Source organism: Macaca fascicularis, chromosome 3 (assembly GCF_037993035.2).
Source record: "Macaca fascicularis isolate 582-1 chromosome 3, T2T-MFA8v1.1".
Lineage (NCBI taxonomy): Eukaryota > Metazoa > Chordata > Mammalia > Primates > Cercopithecidae > Macaca > Macaca fascicularis.
Window position 1 is genome coordinate 119,190,733 of NC_088377.1, and position 27,340 is coordinate 119,218,072.

At 41.4% G+C, this 27,340-nt stretch overlaps 1 long non-coding RNA gene and 1 pseudogene across 1 annotated transcript; both read right to left on the reverse strand.

Annotated features, from left to right (window-relative positions):
• Positions 1-1,181: 1,181 nt before the first annotated feature.
• Positions 1,182-2,513, reverse strand: LOC102122871 (histone-binding protein RBBP4 pseudogene; annotated as a pseudogene).
• Positions 2,514-19,687: 17,174 nt separating this feature from the next.
• On the reverse strand, positions 19,688-26,013 carry LOC123572334 (uncharacterized). Its single transcript, XR_006696832.3, has 4 exons — positions 25,806-26,013; positions 22,035-22,118; positions 21,137-21,270; positions 19,688-19,989 (listed from the first exon to the last, which is right to left on the reverse strand). It is a non-coding gene; the product is annotated as an uncharacterized lncRNA (long non-coding RNA).
• Positions 26,014-27,340: the final 1,327 nt, after the last annotated feature.

The window sequence follows — 27,340 nt, forward strand, 5'->3', positions numbered from 1 at the left end:
CTATTCTTAACTTTCCTCTATCTGTGGACCTTCATCTCTTGCCACTTCTCCCCATGTGTCCTTCTCTCTCATCACCTGAAGTTACTCCCAGTTTCCTAAAACATACTGCTTTTGTTCATGTTGTTCATGCTTCCTGATGCCCTGTGACCATTTACAGAAACCCCACATCTATATATGGAGTTACTCTACATTCTACAAGACCCTCTGTAACAGGATGTTTTCCCCAGAGGCATTCACAGATGTGCCCTGCACTGTCTTTATTCTGTGTTAGCATCTTTCTATGAATCCCTTTATTTTATGTAGAAAAGCAATTTATTCCATTTTAATCACTTACACAGTTAGTCATGGAGAGTAACAGGCCTGCTGGTGAAACAGGTCACCCAAAATGGAGATGGCATCAAACTAGTGGTCAAGGGCTAACTCCTAAAAAAGGCAACTCTTATCAAGGATTAATTTAATTTTTAAAACAAATATAAGTTATTGATTCACTCTTCCCAACTTGACAGTCTGCCTGTGGTGTAACTGTCAGGTAAAAACTTACATCTTTACAACTTGGTGGTCCCAAGTTAAAAAACAGCAACAACAACAACAACAAAAAACACACCATTTCACACACAGGAAAGAAACAACATGAAAACAGCTCAAGAAATACACTAATGAGCAAAAATATATGAATATATGGGGAAAGAGGAGCATGAAGTTTTGACTTAACTGAGGAAACCAGAGGAAACTGGTCTACGTGTGATAATGTGCATCCTGGAAAGTCAGGTGTCAAGATTTTCGAGTAGGAATCTATATGACTTGAATCTCCCCTATTTCCTGAATAAAAGTGACATCTTTCAGTATTTATACTTCATGGCTCAGACACCTACCTCATTTGGCTCTCTTCCTTACTCACTCTAGCCTTTACTTAAATGAGTCTGAAAAACTTGGGGATATACAGCATAGGAAGAAAAATAATCACACATAATATTCCCAATTCTGTAGCTACTTTAGACCTGGGTTACTAGAAAATTCCTGAAGAAAATTTCAACGTAAGTCTGTGGCTTTGCTGAATCAAGCCCTCCCATTAATATTTAGAAAACACGCACTGTTTTGGCTAATAGCATTATTGGTAGTACCTATTATATAGAGGCATAGCTGGATAGCTGAACAAAGTCTGTCTCAAAACCAGTGTTAAATCACTCTCAGGGTTGAGAAGAAAAAAGGGGAGTCTAAAATCACAAGAAGTAAAGACATATCTAGGACCCTTGTCCTTCTGGATCCACGCTTCCTTCAGGGTCTTCATCATTATAAATGGTCTATGCCATTTGCCACACTTGCATGATATTGTCTTCTGATACAGAACAAATCACCCAAGGTTCATTGGGATTCCAGGAGAAATCAGATATCTTGGCAATGTGACCACCATGAATAAACAACAACTCTGGTCGCCTGTCTTCTGCATCTTCTGGGGATTGTTCCTCTCCAATTTTACTTAAATCCCATTCAGTCTGTGATCACTACCACTGGAAGCCAAAATAGTCTCATTGTGAGGTGACCACTGAACCTGGAATATTTCATCCTTATGTGACTCAAAGGAATGCAACTTAAGTATCAGATTTCTCAGATCCCACAAGGCAACAGTCTTGTCAGCTGATCCTGTGGCAAGAATGAACTCACTATAAGGATTGAAAGAAAGGCAGTTCACTTCAGCAGTGTGAGCGTCAACTGAGTGACTTGGTTTGGAAGTAGTGTTTGAACAAGTATCCCAAATCATAAGTTTCTGATCATCAGCAACTGACCCAAACAGAGACTCATGGAGCAGATGCCAGGAAACATCTTCTACTACTGCCATATGCCCCGTAAAGACGGTCTTCGCATCCACCACTTTTCCCTCCTTTGGAACGGCACTGATGTCCCACAGGCAGATGGGGTGGTCATCTGAAGCACTAAGTGCGTGCCCACTGAGATTTGGATTCCAAGAAAGCCCATAGCCTTCCTTTTGATGTCCACGGAGACACAAGTCTGGGTTGCACTCTCCAGAAGGATCTGGTTTAGAAGGATGTTTTGTATAGTCGAAGACAAGAACATCACTGGAGGAGTCTTTGTTGCGATGATACAAGGGCTCTGGGGCATATAACGGGCCCTGTTTACTTCTCCTTCATGGTTGATCTTGATTTCTATTTCAATTTTTCCACTAACTGAACCAAAACCTCCAAATTCTCCTTTCTCACTGTCGTAGTGTGACGCTTCAAACTGAGCATCATCATTAGGGAGTTGCACACTGCTATAACAAGATGGTTTTGTTCATCCCATGTGTGTGTCCCCAGGACAAGTAGATGAATGCTGAAATCTTTCCCTTCTGGTCTGGTTACATCTGGAAGCCACTGGGCAGTTAGGCTGGGCCACTCCAGAGCATGGGTCATCACCAAATCATAAAGAAAAGGGGTGTTCTTTTTCCATATTTTGTATTCCTCGTTGATCACTAGTTCTTCCACTGCATCATCGAACGCTGCTTCCTTGTACGCCATGGCAGGCAGACGAGCCGGGGGAATCCTGGGGTTGAGCATTGCAGGAGGGGCGGGGAGGCAGCAGGACTGCTCTGTGCGCACGGCCTCTATTCCTTTCTATTAATCTTAAATGTAATGTGTTCTAAACATGAACATGTGTTAGTGCAACGTAAACTGATTCGTTTAATCAAATTCCAGATTCCTTTAACTAGGTGAACAGGAATGATAATGGGCCAAGGGATTTCCAAAGAACACTTTATGGACAAATATTTATTTGGCCAGACTGTTATTTTATTAAGAATTTACCATATGCCAAGCATTGTGGGGAGCAGGTAAGGAATAAAGAGTTGAACAAGACAGTTTCCTCATGAAATTTACATTCTGAAGAGAAGGGTGGTGGGGCAGGAAGAAATTTTAAAATAACCATCCGATATTAGCGAGAGATAGAAAATGAAAAGATAAAACAGTGTAACAGGAAGAGTGACAGAGCATTCAGGAAAGGCCTCTGGAGTGGTAACATATGAGCACAGAGCTAAACCAAGTGAGAGTCTCACCAGGCATGTGAAGTCTCAGGAAAGTTTAAGTGCAAAGGCCCTGTGGCAGGAATGAGTGCGCTGTGTTCATGGACCAGTTAGCAGGCCTGTCCAGCTGGAGCAAAGTAAGTGAGAGGAGAGTGGTGGAAGAGAAGGCTAGAGGTGAAGGATAGAGGGTACATCTGGAAAGCCCAGGTACAGGGTGACGGTTGAATTGAATGCGCTGGGGTTGTTCCCCACCTGTCTTCATGAAGCAGAGCCTTGGAGTCATAAAGACCATGATCCCAAATTGGGTAGAGAGGACTGGAGCTATTAGTGACTTCATTCTGTCTGCTTCAGACCTGTGACTTTCTAGGCCTTCCCAAAGACAAGATCTAGAACATCCATAACAACTCCTAAGAAGAAAACTCACCAGTGTTTTGTCTGTTTTTTGCCTCAGAGGTCCACAAACCCACCAAGTTCCAGACATTACGAGTATCTACCATTGGAATGAGGGGTAGGGGAAGACAAAGAAGGCTGTACTGAGCTTCCCATGTGACCACAGTTTGTCAATGCCTAAGCTTCTGCTTTTGGAGCCTACAATTATGTTTTCAAATGTTATAATGCAGGAATCACCTAGGAACTTTGTTTAAACTGTAGATTTCCATGTTCCCCAACAGTCACAAATATGCAACATTCACAAATACAGAATCCACAAATAATAAGTATCACCTGTACATAAATGGTGAAGGAAGGGACCAATTTCCATTCTTACCATTTGTTGCTGCAAAGAGAGCCCCCTCAAAGGTGCTGTGACTCTATAGAAAAGTTGCCAATGGCAGCTGTTTACTTAGTAATAATAGAATTTACTTCCTACATATTTAATGTTGTTATTATTCTATTCTATTACTCTCCTACATAAGTCAAACACTCTTGGAATAAAATTGTCTTCTGAAAGTGGCCTCATTCAAGACTTTTCACCCATAGTTATTCAAGTACTTACTTTCTATTTCTTTCCCAAGTTACATGAAACTCAATCTTTTCAGATCAAAGCGGCTCACAGAGGTGTTTAGAGGGCTCCTCTAATGGGACCCAGTGCTGAGGTTAAACGAAAATGGGCCATGACAGAAGTTTCCCTGACATGCAAGGCTCTATTTTGTTACAGTTGCCTTCCTCTTGTCATCTGCATCTGCTGAGTGGCCAACCCCAGTGACAGACAAGAAGTAAATGTGAGATTTCACAGATTTGCTCTTGAACAACTGATCTTGCATAACAAGACTGCAGCAAGCTGTCAGATCCTTATGTCCCTAGTCTCTGGACCTTTGCACCTTCTCCTGTGCTGCATCCCTGCTGACCTATTATCCTAAAAGAATAAAATGCTAACTTGCTGTCTGACTTGGTATTTTCCACGAGATCCCACAATTTGTAAGACAGGAACTCGGTGTCTCAAATTCATTTCGTTTCCTAACTTGTTAAATGGGGACTGGTGAGTCAAATGGGAAATACTGCAGGCTTTTAGGCTTACGGTGTTAGAAATACCAATAACACCCATCCACAAGTACCACAATGCACACAAAATGACAAAAGGATAAAGAAAGAAATGACGGCAGAATCTTCATCATGAAAACAGTGGCTATCCTTGTTTCCCATGTGAGCTCCAGCAATTTAAAAATCTAAAATATATGAAGCAGTTAACCCATGACCAGTAAGAACTCATGTGTTTATCCAATGAGAAAATGTCCTTTGGGCATTTTTCTGCAGCTTTGCTTATTTGTCTTTGTTTACATATAACAATGAAGCCGTCTTGGAATTCATCCCAGTCCATGACAGAATTTCATGAAATGTTTAGGCAATGATTTGTTTTCAAAAGCAGTCTAGTTATCCAAGAATAATAAAGAAATTAACAGTCATAATTTCAAGTGTTGATCTTTCCATAAACCTAATATTTTAAATGTTCACTGTTTTAGCAATTCCTTTGTTCTTTACCAGAACATTTCCCTGTTTCTCATATCAGACAAAGTTCATTTGCCAGAATAAAACCCAATGAGGACACCTTTATTTACAAGATGTTTTATAAAAACAGAAAAAATAAAATAAGACATTAGTAGTTCAGCTTATCTGACTATAGTTTTTGGCCCCTGCCTACAGACATAAGCATCTAAGAAAGCAAATGGGGGGAGGCTCAGATCTGTGCACCTGCCCAATGTCCTCTGTATCTCATTTGTTTGCAGAGGCCATATTTTAGACACACCATATCTGAAAAACAAATGGAATTTGCCTAATTAGGTGCATCTTTCTGGCAGCAAAGACAGAGAGAAGATAAAGTACATTCAGAGGAAAATGCTATAAGTTGGGAAAAAAAAAAAAAAGGCAGGGGGGGTCCTCTGCCATGGCTAGTAGCAAGACACATTAAATGTGAATCTGAATGTCTTTCCAACACCCCGTCCTAGTGCAGATGCAAATACTAACATAATCCAGCAGATGGCGCAAGGCTAACTCCAAAGCCTTTTGGAAAGCCAAAACGCATTTGTTCTGAAGGGCCCCAAATATCAGACTGGAGAACTAAGAACTGCTATACAGTATACCTTGGAGCTCTTTAATTCTATAATTTTTTTTTTCAGTTCAACACAGTCTTAGAATTACCTATCACATGCCTTTTGCTCTCTTTTTTCTGCACACTACAGTAAATCTGGGTGGTACTTGTCAGAGCAGACAGTCAAACAAAAGTCACTAAATACACACACACTTATTCTATTCTGTTTAATCTGCTGGATCTACTTGTCTTCAATACATAATTAATGTACCCAGATCTATTATTTTTTCAAGTGATTTATTCATAATCACATAATTAAAAGTAAATGGAACTGACAAGTGTGGAAGGCTTTAAAATAGGAAGGAGGAATCCAGTGGTCTTTAATGATGTCAAAAGCTCTCTTTCTTATTCATCAATAACTACTACTTTTGCCTCAAAATTTCCTGTTTTTGCAAACAGTGCAAATCTAATTGTCTTGTACAAAATTCAGAAGGAAAATTTTTCTCAATTACCTAAGTTGTAAAACTACTCAAAAGAACACTGAGTTTTTAATAGCAATATTATTTAGAGAAACAGAAGACCTTCCAAGAATGAAAACAGGATGAGTGGCATAAATGGACAGTCATGAAATTCTATGGTGTTTTTATTTTCCCTCCAGGATCACCATCCCCACCATTATGTTTTGATTTTACAACAACGTAGAGCTCCTCTTAGGAAATGCTTAGGATGATTTCTACATAGTTGATTCTTCCCAGCCTAATAAATAAGCTAAAGTGACCATGTGTTTTTCAGTCATAAATATCAGCATGTGTGTTTCCTGCTGACTATAGCTTGTACCCACTCACTTCCTTGCAATTAACATGCTATACTGTAATTTGTGGATCATATCTTTACTTCTCCAACTAGATTGTAAAGTTCATAAGAATATGTACTTTTATCTTTATACCCCCAGTGTCTAGGAGGACCTAGCACATAGAAAATACTACACAATGCCAGTGAAGTAGTCAATTTAATAAAATGTTCATTCAATGAAAAAGTTCACTTTAACCAGTTATGTATAGGCTTCTTGAACAGATTTTTTTTTTTTTTTTGCAAGTAATATCAAACAGTGGTGACATCTCTGATGGTCTCTCAGCTCAAACTCCTTCCAAGAACTGGAGATACTGTTCTTTCTAAACAATTTGGCTCCCCTTCACCTGCAAGAACATCAGCAACAGCTATACATGGGAAAGAATATTAATAAGAACTTCTACTTCCTGAGAATTAAATGTGGTTGAATGACCATGAGTTCATTCAAAATAGTATTGTCAGTAGCTTCAGACAAAAATTGTCAGAAAAGGCAGTCAAGAGTAGAGAGTTGGCTGCTAGAGCTCCAACCATTCAAAAAAAAATTTAAAATTTTAAAATAAAATGAAAAAATTTCAAAGTAGTTAGTACGCTCCTCTTGATTGATGACTGTCAACAAATATTTTTTTCCTACCGTTTACAGGTGTTTTCTCCTAATTCCATACAACCATTCTTACTCAATTTACTTCTCCCCCTTCTTGACAAATTTTGCAGTTGCTGAAAACCATACTGAATGTAAAAAGAGGAAAGGAAACACCTACTCAGTGGGGATACGATCACATGAAAGGATGTTCCTCAGTCATGTGGGCCACCTACCTATCTTGAGGCAGTCTGTATTCAAAAACAAATCCTGAAAGATAATTATAGTCCCTTTCGCTTTTTATTTTTGAGTGTTTAAAATTCACATACGTAAAAGATGCTGGTAATATGTTTTCATCTTGTACAATAGTATCTAATTTTCACCTCTACAACCACCCCTCAGTTACATTTTCCAGAGTGATTGTTCCAACTTTTTATTCCTTTCCAGAAATGTTGTAGGTATATATAATAACATACACATACATGCGCGTGCGTGTGCGCGCGTATGTGTGTGTGTGTAATTTTTTTTTTCTTCTTTAGAGACAGGGTCTTACTATGTTGCCAAGGCTGGATTCGAATGCCTGGGCTCAAGGGATCCTCTTGTCTCTGCCCCCCAAGTAGCTGGGACTGTAAGTGCTCACTACTGGGCTTCACACACATATGTATTTTTTAAAATGGAATTGCACACCACAAACTGTTCTAGGGCTTACTTTTTTCAATACACACTACTTGTTTTAGTGCTGAGTAATATTTCATCATGAAGTTGCACTGTAATTTATGTAACCAATTCTTTTACTGACCAATGTTTAGTTTGTTTTCAATTTCTCATTTCTAAAGGACACTTCTGTGATCATCCTTCTATCTGCCTTTGCATGTTTATACAAGCATAGCAGTAGGAGAGTTTTCCTAGTAGTGAAATTGCATGATCAAAGGGAATTCACATTTTAAATTCTACTACGTATTTCCAAACTGCCTCCTAAAACAATGCACCAAATACACTCTTGGTGTATACACCAAGAGTATACAAACTCTCTCCCTAGGTATATTTTATTATTCGCTCACAATTACTAAAAATATAAATAATCATAGATAATTTATAAAAATATAGGAATAGCAGGAAACACAGAAGATAAAGCTTATTCTTCACATATTATATATTACTATAATTTGTGTTTTCATTATTTTTGTAACAACAAAAATCCAAAGCATACTATAACAAAACACGGAAGGATATATAATATCCATATAATCAATGTATGTGTAAACTCCAGTTTGTTCTGTCTGTGAGTCCCCTGCTTGCTGAGACAAAGGAGGTAGGCTGTTGGCTTTAACCAGAAAAAAATAAAACTCTATTACCCACAATTCCTTACAACTTCCCTGCTTGTTGATGCACCAGTGACAATACAATAAATCTGCTTGTTCATGAGAGGCTGACATAGTCCAGTTTAGAAAGGTAGCACACGGGGGCCTGTGTCATCATACATCACCTGCAGGTGCTGCTGACCGTGCTCTGCCGAGTGACAGTGCTCTGCTTTTCCTCTTTTATTGTCACCGACTCCTCCAGGCATCACTGTCTCATTGAATGTAGCTGATTCCTGGCCATATTTTTCCCCTTCCTGCCACCTTCCATTACTTGTACTCAGATAAATCTCCTTGCTTTGGCAGAGGGGTTGAATATACAACCTTTCTCCCAGCAGTGATCAATACCTACACAGAGATAAGCCAGCCAACAAAGGGTGGGCAAGAGCAAAAGGACTGGCTCTTTCCATAATTATGTGTCACATGTGAGGGGTTTCTAACCTCCACAGTGTAATCCGTAATAATACTCCACATTTTAGGAGGATAGGATCACAAGCTGGACACTATTGTGATAGTGTTATAAACACATGCCAGAGAGGCTTTACAGTACAGGCTAAGGGCCCTGAGCCACCGGGCCCAGTGAGGTGCGCTTCTGGCTCTGTCATGATTTATTTGTAACCCAAATCTTCTAGGCCTTACTTTTATGTGGAAAGAAATGAGATTCACAGTTATCTATGTGAACACTAATTTCAATGGCATTGATTCCATCTACTTATGCAATACCCTGTAAAGTCTGATTCAATTATTTTGGGGAGTCTGCAGGGAGTCACCCTAATGTGCTCCTATACCCAGTTGTCAGATCACTCCAGAGTTACAATGCAGCACCTGCCATGTTCTCTTCGGTCTGCTCCTTTGTAACTGCTACCAGCAAAGGCACTTGAAGGTGATGTCCTCCTGGCCATGTTTTCTGTGAGGACTTGAAGCTCTCTTTCCAGGATCAATTTCCTGATTTTTTCCTGCCTTTAAGGAGCTAGTGTGGCCTGTGTTCCTTGAGGAAGCAGAAGCATGCTCCTCTCCCTGCAGCACCCAGGTACAAAAGCAACTTGGTCCATGCCCCTCGTCCCACATTCCCTCCCAGAAACAGCTCCATCAGTCTCTGCCTCTAGTCCCTCTTTACAGAACTCAACGTAAGTTCCCCCAGAAGCAGCAAACCTGGCTTGGACCTCTCCTCCCCTGTTCCTGGCTTTCCTGAAGTTTACTTCCACTCAGACCCATCAACTCTTGCAAACAGAGGCTGAGGAGGCTCCAACCCTACTGGCTCCTCCTACAGTCCACCTCCTAAGTTGCTTCTATATCACTCATTTAATGTCTAATGCAATTCTATGGTGCCAAAAAGAAGTTACACGCATAGCTGCATTCTGTAAAACATGTGAAAGACAGGCTTATGCAGTAAGTCTTTACTAAACAGTAACAACCTTCTGGAGTTGCCTTCTAGACAGAGTGGTTTTTAATCGCAGTTTTGTGTATCCTAAAATTCACAAATTTGAACACAGTTGAGCATGCTGTGTTCCTAACGGGAATCTTCCCTGTAAATTCAGCAATGAAGACAATATCTAGCCTGAGGTACAAGAGCTTCACCATCTGTCCCTCCCTCTTTTTCCAGCTCTGGCTCCACCTCTTCCTACTCACTGGCCAGTCACAATGAATGACTTTCAGTTCCCCGAATATGTTTTTGTTTTTCATGCTTATAAACCTTATAACCCTGCCTTTATGTAACTCAGCCTAGAAGACATTTCTCCCTATCTAACCGCAGTTCAAAACCCAGGCAAGCATCGCTACAACAATGCAGACTTTCCTCTCTCCCTTGCTACCCTGAAAGAATTGGTCACTTCCTCCACTGACCCAGCCCCACACCCCACAGGCACTTCTACTACATCACCACCACAGTTTATTTTACAAAACTTGCTAAACTTAAAGGTGGGGTTATTTCATCAGTGCCTACCTCAAACCTCAAAACATGGTTGTATTAGTCTGTTTTCACTCTGCTGATAAAGACATACCCAACACTGGGTAATTTATAAGAAAAAGAGGTTTAACGGACTCACAGTTCCACATGACTGGGGAGGCCTCACAATCATGGCAGAAGGTGACAGGCACGTCTTACACGGTGGCAGGTAAGAAAGAGAATGAGAACCAAGCAAAAGGGATTTCCCCTTATAAAACTATCAGTTCTTGTGAGACTTATTCACTACTACAGGAACAGTATGGGGGAAACTGCCCTCTTGATTCAGTTACCTCCCACTGGCTCCCTCCCACAACATGTGGGAATTATGTAAGCTACAATTCAAGATGAGATTTGGGTGGGGACACAGCCAAACTGTATCAATGGTATTCAGTAAAAGTTTATTTGATGAATCAATCTCTTAAAAATAAAATCAAAGGTATCAGCACATCTTTGCAGGGATATGTAGATAATAGTAATCTATTCATTCATTTTTCAAAATGGTTAATATAACTATATCAAGCCTTAGATAACTTTTTTGTTTATAGAAAATTCCTCAATAGAGAAATAAGCTGAATGCTGCAATAAATCGAGAAAAAATGAGGCGAAAAAATTCAGACAAATCTATAACACGGGCTCCAGTGCCCACATTACATGCCCTTGGCCCACCTCTGATTGCAGCTAGAGTGGAGAGATGCTGGGTGAGTGTTTCCATATTCTTGCTCAAGATGTTCTCTGATACCCCATAAGCTCCAGGCCTGTATAAGCACAGCTCAAAGCAGAGAGAAGTTAATGTCTTCCTTCCCAAGGGAGGCAGTGAAATACCTCAGACTCCTGTCTTTCAGGTGGGCAATTCCAGGGGCATTCTGGATCTTTCTCAGAGATCCTGACAGAATTGAACCCCACTGCTTACAATGGCAACTTTAATAACACATCTATCTCTCCATTAACATTTCCTTTTTCCTGTTTGTTTTCCTGCTCCTTAACTTCTACTTCGTGGGATCACATTCCCAAAACTACTGGCTGCCAAGTCTTTATCTCAGGCTCTGCTAACCAGGAAAACTACACTGAGCCATGGAGCTTAGTTTAATTTAGTCATCCTCCTGGATGACTGGTCCATTCTTTCTGACACATTAGTGCATGAAACAATGTACCACACCAGACTGAAAGAGATCTTAGAGATATAACAATTAAATGCAATAAGGAACATTTTTGAGACAATTATTAAAATGTGAATATAGTCTGATATTTGATGAAATAAAGTAATACTGAATTGAAAAACAGACATTGTTAACTAAAGAATCAGATTACCCCCAACATTATATACATATATATATCCCAAAGACATAAAAAGTTATCTGGGAAGATGTATCCACTGTTCAGTCTTTAGGCATTTGCAATATAGTCTATTTATTCTGGTACTTTTACTTTTCTGTGTTTTCTAATATTCTACCACACTCATATACTCCTTCTGTAATCAAAAATTATATTTTTTAAAAGCTAATGCTGTGCCTAACTTTCAACTTGTTATTTTGCTATTCCAGGGAAGTTTCCATACAATTCAGTGATGAATGAATCTGAGAAACACGGAAAAAGGTAAATGGACTAAGGACGCCCCCATAATGCACTGTGGCAGGATAAGAATATACAAGCCATGACCCGGCTCCTGTGCAGACAGGAGCCCATAAATATCAGAGTCCAATTCCACTTGAGTTATATTCACTCTTCCCTGTAAACTCATTCACATGCATTCATTAAAATAGTGAGAGGACAAAGACACATCCCTCAGCCCAGATGCTTGTTTTAACTGGTATTTCATAATTTATGATTGCAGGGATTAGGAGCCAGCCTTCCTGCTTACTAACTGCACCTGATGTGACTCGGCAGGAAACTTCCACCAAAACACACACATTCTCCATAAGCTGGTCATCCTCCTATACACTTAATCTTTCCCAACCAATCCTCCCAAAAGAAAATAAATATTTGTAGATGAAAGGAGAACTGCCTTCTCATCCTTTACAGCTGCTGGTGTGCAAGCTGTTAAGCATAGAGTGTTTAATTAATGGATAGATACCATTAGAGAGACAGCTGGACCTGCATCCAGATGAGTTTGGATTCAAGGTGCCAGGAGATAAAGATCTGAAAGTGGGAAAGCTGAACTGCAATTGGGTTCATTTATAAAAGAGGCTGTTAAAGGTCAACTGTGTTTTCTTGTGCTAGAGATAAAGAGATGCTATTAAAAACAATTGGAAAGTAATTCATAAGGGAGCAGTAAGTCACTCGTGTTAAATTAATTTGTCTTTCTGATAGCGTGGCACTCATGATGGGAAAGTAAATTTACCCAAAATCAAGGTCTTTCAAAAACAGCCATTGATCATGTCTTCCCCGCAAAGCCACTGAAATAAACTCCTTTGTGCTGGGACCACTGGTGCTGTGTGATCATAGCATCTCCATAGTTCATTGAAGCCCCTTCCCAGGCTGAGAATTAACCAATTATTCTGAAGGACAGCAAGTGCAGTGACATTTCTGTGGATATGCTGAGATGCCTGAGCCTGCTGATGTCTTTCTGTCGCCTCTGATGAACTAGTGACCAAGCACCAGAACAACCCATGATGCACAATTCCACTTTCCTGAATTTAGCAACGTATTAGAACATTCTAGCCCTCTGAGCTCCACTTACAACCCTCCCACCTCTCTGTCACTACAACACACCCCATGTTCAAACATATACTTACCATGATGAAAACTTTTTAATTTATCCAAAGAATGTATCTACAATTACGAATGGCAGTTTGTTTAACTCCACATAGTGACATCATACATTTTCTCTGTTCATCTCCTCTTCACGGTAAAGCCTTTCATTGAAACACTATGAACTGTTCTCCTCTTCAGTTTCCTGATGCCAGCACATGGTACAACAAAGGGTGATTGCTTAGTGCTCAGAAATGTCAGACTATTAAGACACATCTTCATCTTTCTCTGGGCAAGATGGAGATTGTGTCTATTTGCTGCCACGCATGGGGATGAGAGGGGAAAAATCCACTCCATCAGATTGTGATTCCTGTAGACTTAACCCTGGGTATTACCAGGTTCTCTCTCTCTCTCTCTTTGTTGCCAGAGGATAACTGCTTGTTGCTTCTTTTTCTTTCTTGAGATTGAAAACTAATTGGGGTCTTTCTTTATTTCCTAAAATCATGGGAATAATGAGCAATTCCCCGCAAAGTTCTATTTATGAAAATGTCTGCACTTCCAGGCATACACTAATTACAGCCCAGCATAGCGAGCTGCTCGCCATTTTCCCAGCATCACTCAGGAGTGTCAGCCAAAGAGAGACAAAGAGTTACAGGCAGTTAACATCTCCCATTCCATTGCTGATCATTTGCAGGTTTTAACAACAGCTTTGCAATTCAGATTCTGCACCAAAAAGGATTTCCAGGTCGGATATCACAGGGTTTCTTCTGAGCCTGTCACCTTTGAAAAACTAGAGACATGGACATGTTCAACATTAATTGCACTAGAATTGATGCACCTTGCTCATGTTCAGACTTCATAAACATGATTTTAACAGCATGTGCTTTAGGCTGCAGTCAGTGGAGAGAACTCCAGAAATGCAAGAGACAAGGTCATGAAGGCTCCCCTCCTTTGGTGGAAGCTAATGAGAAATAGCCCATCACAGAGGGGCCAAGAATATCAGCCACAACAACAGCTACCACTTACTGAGTGCCTGCTATATGTCATGGACTAGAGCACTTGTTTTACATACATTATCTCATTTAATTCCTTACACCACATTGGGAGATGGGAATTATTATTTTCATTCAAGCTTCCCTAAGATTAAATGCCCAGTAAACAGAGGAGACGGGATGCACTCATGCTCCTTGCCCTATGTTAGATGTCTGAGGTCATTTGTTGTGATCCAGAGTTTCCAATGACACTATGATTTTAGAAATAACTAAAATGTTCAAAGTGCACTTTTTTTTTTGTTTTGTCTGCCAAAACTTCCTCTGATCTTAATGTAGCATCAGAATTCACGTCTTCTGGGGAATGTTCCTTCCACCACATCCAACTAGCTGCAATGTTTTTCCAGACCCTCCACTGCTCTGTCCTCACTGAATTCGCCCAGGGATGAACACCTTCCCAAGCAAGGTCATGTCCTAGGACCTCTCCCACCTCCCTGGCAACAACAGTTTGTGAGTGGGCATGTCAAAGAGTAATCATCATCACCATCATAACTAAAATATATTAGTGTTTTTCATGTACCAGACATTGTATATTTAACAACTTTTATTCTCATAAAAATTCTATGCTGCTACCATCCCCATTTTACAGAGGTAGAGAATGAAATACAGATGGGTAGGCACCTCCCCCAAGGTCAGGTAGCTAAGAAGTCACAAACCTGAGACTTAGTTCATATCAGTTAACTATTGCCTCAAAAATTCTAGGTTTACAACTCAGTGGCTAAAAACAACAATCATTTATTTTCCCTGGTCTGGGGGTAACATGAATGGCAGCTGGACTCAGCTGTGCAGCTCTGATGGTCTTGGCTGAGCTCGCCCATGCAATTAGGTGAGTTGGGGGTCAGCATCTGCAGCCTGAACTATGCTGAGTGGCTCTGCTCCACAGGCCTCTTATCCCATCCTGGGACCTGAATGCTGGCCTGGACATGTCCTTCTCATGAAATAGACAAAGAACAAAAGCAAGGCAGAAGCAGACGAAGTCTTTGAGACCGGATACTCTGCTGTCTCCACTTCATCCAAACATGAAGTCAAGAGGTGGGAAATGTAGCCTGTCTTCTGGGGAGAACTTTCACAGTGAAAATCAAAGAATAAAGATTCAGGGAGAAATAAAGATTTGGGGCCAAAGCCACAATCTACCTCATATCCCCTCTAGTCCTACAGGAATTTATCATCTCAAGCTGGGGAATTTTTCAGTTCCTGTGGGTAGCAAACACGATGAGATGTGAAACTCTATGCCTGTCAGAGCATCCACATTCCCCCGTGTGAGGAGAAAGACAGTCTGCCTTGGTACTGGAGAGTGATACAGAGACAAAAGACAGGAAGTCTCAGCATGTCCACAATCCTGGGACCAGCTGTTTTCAAGCCTCAACTGTGTCCCTGCCCTCCCTGTCATTTGGTTGCTCAAGCCTGCTTCTGAGGTCTTTACCCCAAACGCTTTCAAGTTAGTTTGATTTTCTGTGACTTGTTACTCAAAAAGTCCTAAGCAACCCAACGCTCTGTAATGAATGAAATAAATAATAAACTTCACTAATTTATGTTACCATATGCAACACTCAACATGTATTTTGTGCATCTACTATTTGCAATGAATTACATTAGAAACTGGGGGTCACAAAGAATGGGTAAGATTGAACTCATTATCCCTGTCCTCAAAGAACTCATTTTCTAGAAGACATAACACATCCACAGCTTGTAACACTGCAAAATGGGCACAATTTGCTCTGAAAGGGAAGCACAGGAAAGGGTGGAATTAAACTCTGATTTGGGCAGAAACAGGAATGCCTCGCAGAGGAGTTGGTGTGGGCTGTTAGGTTCAAGAAGATAAGATGAATTTCTACAGTCAGAGAAGAGAAAAGTTGGGTGGCAGTGAGGTGCTTTGGGTTGGGGGAGGATGGTGAGGGCAATGGGCAAAGTCCCAGAGGTACACATCATTTGGTGATTGACGAGAAATATTAAAGAGGAAAGTTGGACAGAAGAACTGTCAGTGTGCCTCTAAGAACTACGCAAGGGAGCAGGGCCTTGTTTAGTTGGCAGAATTGTTCTGTCCTACTTAGCAGGCATTATGTCCCCAAAGCACCACGGATTGTCAAAAGTGCCCCCTTGAGATTGTCCTACTCCTTTTATCCCGACATTGCACTTGCGAAGCAACCTTTTCATCATAATTTGGTTTCCCACATAGGCTGTCCTCTAGGGAAGAGAATGAGCTACCCAGCCTACAGTAATACCCCAATCTTCTTGGCAGTTATTTCTTAGCATAAATTTTAAAATTGACAGCCTAGTTTATAAAACAAACTCTTGGGAATTCAGTGCATAGCCAGCACTCTTTATTTTACATGAATCCAACCTACGCTAAGCAAAGAGGTTTTCTGGAAAATGATCAGTTTGGCTTGCAAAGGAGGAATATCAGGAACCAGGGCTGCTTTGAGGCCTGCAGTCTAGGGAACCTAGCACTCCACATTCTGTTCTTGCCATTGTTTGGGGCTTTTCTATGTGTGGAAAGATGCTGGCCGCTCTGAGGTCATAGTTTATAGCTCACAAGGAAAATGGGGGAAAAAAGTGATTTTGCTCATTCCAGCAAAAAAAATCCTAAAGGATACTTCCTATTGTTCAGATTTGGATTATATGTTCATTTGTGAGAGATGCCAAAGGGATGAAATACAATGATTAGTCTAGTGTGGGTTCAGGTGGTCAGAGATGGGTACGACTCCTGTTACAAAGTTTGGGAGGATGGGGGTGCATCCTTCAACAGAGAAAATCAGCATCACCACCTTTGTTTATCTTGAACCAATTATGTTTAATGCCCAATGATCCCAAGGATAATGGGTGAAACTCAGTTCTCCACAAAGTAGAGAACTGCACATGGATCTGCCTCCGCCACTCCCCTCTTCTCCTAAGGATGGAGCAGTCCAACAACTTTTACTCTGGCACTGCATTTCTTTAAGTTATAATTTGTGACAATGCAAGCTGAACAAGCTTTCTGACAGGTCACAGATTAAGTCTGTATAGGTCAACACTGTGAGTGGGGTATTAAATTTACACCAGGGTGGAAAAATCTGGCTGAGCATCAAAGGATAACAAAAAATGGGTGTCTTTATCGATGTCGTTTTCTTGGGGATGCACTCATGTGCTCTGCAACATTGACAAAGAAGCTTTGGAATCAGCAATATTGTAGATGCTCAGGGGAAACAGTAGGAAGAGGAGTAGTGTGCTCAAAGCAGATGCAGTCTGATAGAATTTAGATATTTGCCCCCACCCAAATCTCATGTTGAAATGTAATCTCCCAAAGCTGGAGGTGGTCCTGGTGGGAGGTGTTTAGATCACAGGGGCAGATTCCTCATGAATGGCTTGGGCCATCCCCTCAGTGATAAGTGAGCTCACAGTCTGAGTTCACATGAGATCTGGTCGTTTAAAAGTGTGTGGCACCTCCCTGCCCACACTCTCTCGCTCCTGCGTTTGCCATGTGAAGTGCCTGCTCCTGCTTCACCTTCCTGCATGAGTTAAAGCTTCCTGAGGCCTTCCCAGAAGTAGATTCTGGCACTGTACAGCCTGCAGAACTGTGAGCCAATTAAACCACTTTTCTTATAAATTACCCAGTCTCAGGCATTTATTTGTAGCAATTCGAGAACAGCCTAATACAGTCATTCTCCACATCTCAGCCTAGGGAGCCGGCTTTCCCTTACTGCTACCCACGAAGCTCAGCATTGCCTTCAGAACAGCACAGGAACCTGCAGTCCTCACAGCTGTGAAGGTCAATGGTTTTACAATGATGAATGATTTCTTTCAGCCTAAATTAAACTAAGGACTACTTATACAGGTCAAAAGCAGCCTATTAATAAAGTTGTTAAATTAAGAGGAGTTAAAAGCATGGCTAATAACACAAACTTTTGAAAGTGAGGCTTGAAACATAATCAAAAATGCAATGGACATCAGAACACCAAATTCCCATTGCTCATCTGTGTCACTCTTGACCAAGGCCCAGCCTCTTTGATGCTCTCTCTTCATCTGTGAAAGGAGCCTGTGGGACAAGTTCATCTCTAGGGATCTTTCCATGTTGAAAGATGTAGGATTCCACCAGACTACACAATTCCTAACCTTTTCCAGGATGGATGCCTCAATGTGTTCTCAGTGTATTTTGTTATTTGTGAGAATGGTGGGAACACTGGTGTGGGAACTCTGTCTATGTGCTAAACCATCTGCAATAACTAATTTATACGGCATAGAAGAGCATTCAGCACTCAGCACTTGGAATCACACAAAGCTATGTTCAAATCATGCCTCCTCCTCCTCCGCCATGTGAGGAACATTGTGAAGAAAGAATCTATAAGACTTGTTTCTGGCCTTTAGGGTTTATGACACTCAGCAATGGCTCCTTGACTTTGATTCTGGAAGATATAGGAAGATGAGGGTGCAGAGTCTAGTTTTAGACGTTCTGGAGAAGCTGTGAAAGAGGCAGAGAGAGAAGATAGAGTGGAGATCCTGAGCCCTGAGCTATACATTCTTTTTTTTTTTTTTTCTTTTTTTTTTGAGACAGAGTCTTGCTTTGTCACCCAGGCTGGAGTGCAGTGGCGTGATCTCAGCTCACTGCAACCTCCACCTCCTGGGTTCAAGCGATTCTCCTGCTTCAGCCTCCTGAGTAGCTGGGACTACAGGCACGTGCCACCACATTCAGCTAATTTTTTGTATTTTTAGTAGAGAAAGAGTTTCACCATGTTGGCCAGGCTGGTATTGAACTCCTGACCTCATGATCCACCCACTATGGCCTCCCCAAAGTGCTGGGATTACAGGCGTGAGCCACTGTGCGCAGCCCAAATTCTTAAACTGGCAATAAAATCAGTATACTTTTTGTTCCTTCACCAACGAGGGCTAGAGGCTGAAAGAGTTGGTTCTGACATGTAAATTAGTGATGATCTCAAAAGTGATGTTTCACTAGAGATAGGATAAATAGGGCCTTGGAGTACAAATACAATTGTAATGCTCTGTTGACAGATACTACGTGGAGACAGCTGAAAGAGGTGGCGTGTCTTTCTCCTGCCATCTGGTGTGATGAGGGCAAGTCCATTCAACCTCACCCTCACTTTATTTTGGTTATCTGACTCCCACTTCATGCCTTATATTGTTGCCTTTTGTGAATAAGGAAAAGACTCTTCCAAGTACCTGTCTCTACCTAAAGAAGGTGGGGTAGTGCCTAGGATCTGCAGTCAACTAGGACCGGGCTTATCCTAAACTGAAAATGATTTATTCCAATTACATAACTACTTTCAAGGAGATGGGTTGACAAATGTCCATCAATAGATGACTGGTAAATAATCTATACTTTACCCAATGAAATACTACGCAACTATGAAAGACTGAGAAGTCTTTTAGATACCACAATGGAAAGGTCATCGGGAGATTTTGTCATGTGAAAGAAGCAAAATACAAAACAGTTTGAATAGTATGCTACCTTTGAGCTATGAAGGAAAGAATACATTCATATATATTATTTACATATACTTTTTGTCTTATATGCATAAACAAACACTGGAAAGAGATCCAAGAAGCTTAGTAGTTCACCATAGGGCTGGGAAACGAGAGCATGGAGCAGGGTGGACAGAATAGAGTGGAAGTGAGACTGTCAATGTACGGTTTTTATATTGTTTTGATTTTTGAGCAATGTGACTATACTGCCTATTTTTTTAAATTCTAAATTCAACAGAAATTGAAGATGTTTATTCATTAAGGTAATGCTAGATGCTATTGAAAATAAATCACAAAAATCAAAGGCTTAATATAATATATGTTCATTTCTCACTCAGGCCAAAAGCCTATAATCATTGAGGGACCCAAGCGCTATTCAAAATAGATCTCCATCCTCCCATGTATCTTGGAGTCCTCTGCATCCAGCTGGCAGGGAGTGGGAAGGAGAAATGGTCCTGGAAGGCTTTGGCCAGAATTCAGCCACATGGCTACCCCCACTACAAAGGAAGCCAGGAAGACAGGTAGCCAATCTCTGACATCAGAAGAAAGGGGAAGGGGAGGGAGGGAAGGAAGGGAGGGACGGACAGAGGGAGAGAAAGAAAAAAGGTCTGGTTAATTTTGTTTGCTGAGTTCTTAAAATTATGACTAATGCAATGTTTTGAAACTGTGGCATTCAGTAACTGTTCTTGTAGTGCAAACTGACACTTATACAACAGGGCTGAAAACAAGACAGACTTATTGATGTTGATGAGATCTGCACATTCTCAGATCCCATCTATTCATCAAATGCCTAAGTCTTAGGGTAAAGCCAGAAACACATCCAAAGATGTGTTATTAGGGCAGATCATGAGGTTCCACGGACAACAGGACTCTGACCAGGACCCCTTATTTTGTTTCCTTCAAGACTGAAGGCTACTGCTTCATTTCTGAATCCCAGGAAGTATGATAAAGAACACAATTGGTGGCTCACGCCTGTAATCCTAGCACTTTGGGAGGCCAAGGTGAGTGGATCACCTGAGGTTAGGAGTTTGAGACCAGCCTGGCCAAAATGGCGAAACCCCATCTCTACTAAAAATACAAAAATTAGGCGGGCATGGTAGTGCATGCCTGCAATCCCACCTACTCCGGAAGCTGAGGCAGGAGAATTGTTTGAACCTGGGAGGCAGAGGTTGCAGTGCACTACACTCCAGCCCGGGCAACGGAGCAAGACTCCATTTCAAAAACAAACAAACAAAAAAGAACACAGTAGTCTTCAAAATGCCCCAAAGGTCAGCCCTGCTAGTGTTCCAGGATTTTCCTTAGTTCAGCTAAAGACGGGGTTCTTGTTTGTTCCACAGCCACAAAAATTTAGGCTTGCAGATGGTTTAAAGGGTGAGCAAAGCAGGGTTTTATTGGGTGAAAAGGGAAAAAAGGGGAAAACAGGGACTCTCACTAGGTCACAGTCCCTCTGCTAGAGCAATTCCCACCTGGCAGTTTGAGTCCCAAGCTCCACACAGGAAAAGGAGGGGGCAGGCTCCTCCCTGCTACAAACAGCATGAACTCCCCAAGACTCCACCTCAGTAGGCAGCTGGTTGGAGTTTCTCCAGGGACCCCCTCCCACCTGGCCGCCTCATTCCCTCTCTAAAGAAGTACATCTAACTGCCATTAGATTAAGGATAAGGATGAAAGTCAATCTTAACTGCTTCCTGATGGCAGAAGGTGCTGTTTTGGGGAAACAGCCATCAAAGCTTCTCTAGAGGCTGATCTCAGGGTTCCCGGCTGAAGGGGCCATCCTCAGAGGCTCCAGTTGCATGACTGTTTGGAGTTTGATGGCCTGAAGACAAGAACAGACAAACCAAGTTATCAGAAAACATGTGTCAAAACAAAATAAGGGGAGGGGTAGGACAGCTCAAAAAATTCCAAGGCCTTTTACCAGTTTGCACAGGGAAGGGGAGGCCACAAGCCTGAATGGCAAAAATACTTTATCCTTTTGCAGGCATGTTGACCTTCTGGGCTCCCTTCCTCTGAACCTAATCCCAAGCCAAGCAGTTTAAGGTTTGGGAAATTAACTCTTTCTAGTTTGGAGGATGCATCTGAGGGGGGTGTCCCATAGCATGGAGTCACAATTACCTATTAGTGAAGAGGGAACCGAGAAGAAAGAAAAAAGGAGACTTTTTTTTTTAAAAGAGTCTCAAGGGTTCAGGATGCATTCAAAAGGAGTACAGACTGAAGATGAATGGCTACCCATCTAGAAAGAGAGGCGCAGGCATCCCTGGTTCCCTTCTCTTCCTAGCAGATACTCAGGGTATGTGTGGGAGAGAAGGAAGAGCTTCCTCATTCCCTCTTCCATCCTTGCATCCCCGAGTCCCGGTGACCTTGGCAGGTGCCACCATGGGTGTCAAAGTGACTTGCACCCATGAAGCAGGGAGGGTCCAGAGAACAGGAATTATCTGCTCTCACCTATGGTTCTTTCCAACCTACTTTCAGTAGCCTGGGAGTTCCCTAGACCCCATTTATGCCATGGATATTAACATGGCCTTTATCCATGAAACAGGAAGCTTGGGTTTGGCTTAATCGGCAGGAATTGGCCATGCTCACCTGTGCTTTGCCTTTTAACTTCCGTTATCGTCTGCCTCTTGATCCCTCAGATCCAGTTTTCTTTTCTAGGGCTCTGACCTGAAGCTTGGAATTGAGTCAGGGACAAAAATGTGTCGCAGGCGGTTGCATGGACTCCTTATTAGAAGCCAGATGCTAAGGTGAAACTGTGGAACAGAGTCCTCCTCCAACAAGGGAGAGAAAGGATGTCTCGTGGCACACCCATGTAACTGGTGGCTATAGTGATGCTTGCTAGGATTTGGGTCATGATGCTTGACTTCAATTAGCTCACCTGGTTTTACTTTCCCAAAAAGAAAACTTCTGGGTGATGGGCACCCTATTTATTCCCTCACCTGGCAGGATTTGCAAGATAATCACTGGGAACTAGAATAGTGATCCAGATTTCTACATTACCCATCCCTCTGGTTCTTTCTGAGCTGCAGCTGAAGATTGCTGGTTGGTTCACAGGAACAAGCAGAGTTAAAATGTAGGCAAAAACTTAAAAACAACTAATTAGTTTAGAATTTAATCACAAATGTGTAAGTTTTGAAACATGATCTCTCTCTCCAGCCCTCATTTTTGCTAAAAAAAAAAAAAAAATCATCATAGGACTGAATGGTTTGCAAAACAGCCTTTATAGTCTTATTCTTGGCCTGATTGTTTGCATAAAGTGCAGCGAGAATAATTGTTTCTATATAGGCCTTTTGGATTGGCTTTGATGGAAGTTTGTTCCACAAAGAATCTCTGATAAGACCTTTTAAAGCCAAGCCCAACCATGAGTTTGTATCCTCAAACACCTGTGAGTTGGGTAATCCTTTCCTCTTAAGGTCCCAAGATAAACTGGGAGCTCCTAGACCTGTTAGAAAGTGACATTCTTTACTGACCACAAGCCAGGAACCCTGTATGGGGACTGCAAAGACAAGGGTAGGAAGCCAGTTTCCCCATGGGCTTTTATTGGCTCTGCAAGTTAATACTGACTCCTTAAAAGGAAACATACCCTTCCAATCAAAGCCTTGGTAAAATAACCATTTTCTCCAATCATATCCTGTTGCAAAAGCAAAATGGATTCTTACTGCACTGATGCAAACACCTGTATTGCCTCAAGTTAAGAATGCTCACAGATAGTTTCCAAATTCTCAGAGGAACCAGGCAGAGAGAAACAAACATGCTCCAAATTTTGATCATAGGAGTATACCTTGCTTAATTATTAAAAGCCATAAATAGCTCAAAATAACTTTCCTTAACTCTGAAAAACAAAACAAGGATCTGCAATATTCCAGGCAAAGGTTAAAAAGATTGCTTCAGCTTCCTGAGTTCAGTCCATTTAGTTAACTCTTGTTTTGCTTGATATTCATAAACATTTCAGCTCTTCATTAGTACTGTACATCTTCCTTTATTCCAATGTTACAATCTGTAAAGTTATCAGAAGCCTATATTTGAGAGCACCTGTTAAAGTGCTATAGCTCATTATAGACTATCTATGAAAAGGATTAAAACAAGACAATTGTCTGTGAATGCAAAATGTTCAGTTTAGTTACAGTCAGAAACACAATTGACAAAGACGTTTGGTTATCTCTGGTTTCAATAGCTTAACATAACAAACTTAATTATGATTGACAGCATATACTCAGACATTAGAAATTTAGAAATATCATACAATTTTGGAACATAGAATTATTCACCAAGATATAACCTAAAGAAGACTGAGCATCATTTTGGCATTCCCGTGTACCTAAACATGTCAAATAATCCTGTGTACCTCTCTTTCCTGGACACTTCAGAGGCCCTCTGAAATATTCAAAAAGCCAGGTGCCAAGGAAGACAATTTTGAAACTAAAGTTTTATTTGGGGAAGGCTGTTAAATGTTCGAGGTTTAAAACACTTAATATTATGAAATAGAATTCCAGATTACCATGAGTTATTTATTGTACCAAAATGATTACTCAGAAATTTTAAAGAAGCAAAAACCTTTTATAACACTTTACAAATTTTGCCAAAGAGCACGTTGTCCTTTTGTTTCAATGCTCAACTTACAGAAAAAAAATGTAATATCTTTTTTGAATGTAGTCAATATGTTCACACAGAGAACCTCTTCTGCAAGATTCATTTCCACAATTCTTCCGCCACTTCTTTGAACCTCAGCTTTTCCTAACTCAAAACAATCCTTTAACCCTAGGCCAAAGTTTACATTTCTACACCTTCTTACAACCTTTTACCAAAAAAAACAAACAAAAACAAACAAACAAAAAAAAACAGCACACACAAAAACACATTTTGCTGTTTTTACACATGTTGATTGTAAATCTATTTCCATTGGTCTCAATTACATGTTATAACGGTAACACCTGGCAATTTTTAACTTTAAGGTAAAACTTGGTAAGTTGCTTTAATTGTGTGCTAACTGCAGCCAAGTTTGCCTTCTTAGTTAAGGGTGTGATTAGTTCCATATGTCCCCAGCCCCTTACCAATTGTGAAGCCAGCAAGTCAAATAGTTCTCAAAACCCAAAAAGCAGTTTGTAACCTCAAAACACTTATCAAACCTTTTATCTGACCTGCATTTTACCAATAGTCTTTAAGGCTGTTTTTATTTCTCAAAGATTAAAGTCATGTGAACTGAAAGATACCACAGATTTTAACTTCCCTTAAAAAAAAAAAATACACGATCCAAGCACTTGTCTTTCTTTAGGCCAATTAGAGCTCTTTTTACAGACATTACACACAACGCGCACAGAGACAGGAGAAAACCCAGTCGCTGTGCGGGGCTCTTTAAGAGACAGGGATAGGAAAACATGCTGATGTGGAACCAGAGAGGGCTCACTCCCTAAGGCACGGTTGCTAAACAAAGCCTTGCCAAGTGGTTACTGGCCATGCCCCCAGGATGTAAAACATGCTGGAGGCTTGCGGTGCAAACAAAAAGACGCAAAGCACACCAGACTGGCCACAGCCCAAGACTAGCCCACAAATCCTTTTTCACAATTAAAGCTTTACAGAAAATATAAAGAGTGATAGTGGGGGGGCCTAGCCTAGTAAAGGGAGGAAAAAAAAACTTTAAAGGTTTTGCTGCTGATGGGGCGGAAAAGAGGAAAAAAAAAAAAAAGGTGTAAATATACCTGGGGAGCAACCTCTTATTCTCATGCAAGTGGTTCCTCCACCAGGGAGAAAAGTTTAAGCTTAATTACTGTCTAATAGAGTTAAACCCCTTGGAGAGGGAAGGGGAAGGCTGCGCAGTGGCGCGTGGCTGGAAACCAGCCAGCCTGCTGTGCGGGACCCTTGGGCCATGTGTCCCAGCCCCGGCTTGGGAGCGGGGAGCTGCTGCTCACCACGGAGTCCTGAAAAACGAAGGAAATGGGCCGGGCAAGGTGGCTCAAGCCTGTAATCCCAGCACTTTGGGAGGCCGAGATGGGCGGATCACGAGGTCAGGAGATCAAGACCATCCTGGCTAACACGGTGAAACCCTGTATCTACTAAAAAGATACAAAAAACTAGCCAGGCGAGGTGGCGGGCGCCTGTAGTCCCAGCTACTCGGGAAACTGAGGCAGGAGAATGGCATGAACCCGGGAGGCGGAGCTTGCAGTGAGCTGAGATCCGGCCACTGCACTTCAGCCTGGATGACAGAGCCAGACTCCGTCTCAAAAAAAAAAAAAAAAAAAAAGGAAGGAACGGCCATGAAAAGGCCTGGGAGCGACAGGGGATAGGGGCATGCTTTCCCCACCCTAGGAAGTCCGAGGATGAAAAGGCTTAGAAGCAACAGTTTTGATTCCCCATTTCACTTACCGCTTCTTGAGCCTCACATTGGGCACCAAAAATGTTGCAGGACTTCGTGGATGAAGCTGAAGATCACAGAAAGACAAACATTGCATGTTTTTACTTATTTGTGGGGGCTAAAAATGAAAACAATTGAACCCGTGAGAGTTCAACCATCCCCACCTCCCCTCAATCCCCCACTGCCCTTCCCAGCCTCTGTAACCATTCAGCAGATGGGCCTCAGATGTGCTGTGGGGAGGTGGGGATGGTGAAATTGAGAAAGCCTGGTTTGGAAAAGATCAGTTACAAAAGGGTGAATATCATTGTGGGATAGCAGACAGTAAAGTGTTCCATCATAGGTTAGAAAGAATGAATAAGACTTGCTATTTGATAGCACAACAGCGTGACTACGGTCAATAATAAGTGTACATTTGAAAAAAAATCAAGAATGCAAGTTCCTATAGCTGTTTAAATTTAAAAATGAGGTAAAGTGGCATTTATTTTTGTATGTTCATGGGATAACTCATGAATATCCCCCATGTACATCATTTGACTTTCTCTGAAACTAATAAACTTTGTGCTTCCCTTAAAATTTTAAATTTAAAAAGACCCAACACAGTGGTGGGCATCTATAGTCTCAGTAGTTGAGAGGATGAGGAGGATCCTTGAGCCCAGGAGTTTGAGACCAGCGTTGGCAACATAGTGAGATCTTGTCTCTAAAAATAAGTAAATAAATAAAAACTTGCTTTTCAATGTTCAAAAAAAAAAAAAAAATGTTGCAGAACTTTTCCTTAGTTCAGCCAAAGTCGGGGTTCTTGTCTGTCCCACGGGCATGAAAATTTAGGCTTGCAGATGGTTTAAAGGGTGAGTAAAGCAGGATTTTATTGGGTGAAAAGGGAAAAAAAGGGGGAAACAGGAACTCTCACAAGGCCCGAGTCCCTCAGCTCGCATGCTTCCCGCCCAGCAGTTTGAATCCCAGCTCCACACAGGAAGAGGAGGGGCCAGGCTCTTCCGTGCTGCAAACTGGGAACTTCCCGAGCTGCACCCCAGTGGGCAGGCTAGTTGGAGTTTCTCCAGAGACCCCTCCAACATGGCTGTCTCACTAGTACCAGTGGGGTGTCCAGGATGGAGGTCAGATTTACTTACCAGAATAAGGAAATTCAGAGCAAACAAATAAGATTCCTAGGTATTTCCATTGGAAAACGGTGCCTCATTTAGAGATACCTTTCCAGGTGTATCTAATTCTAGCCTTTCATTAGCTTTGAGCTATTGTGTAATTGATGACAAAGCAAACCATAATGTCTATGGGCATACAGCTGAATTGTCTGGTGGAGGAAGAGCCCTCCTCCTCCATGGAAATGCCACTTAGAGGTACATTTTAAAGTTCATTTCAGTATTACTGATCTATAAATGTATCTGCTCTTTGGATTCTCCTTCGAGCTGATGGTAACATTTCTCTGGTTCTTTCCTTAACAAGGAGTTAAATAAAATCTTTATCATGCGTTTGTTTTTTATCTGAATGAGAGTCATAATTCTATCATCTTTTGAAATGTTTTGTTAACACC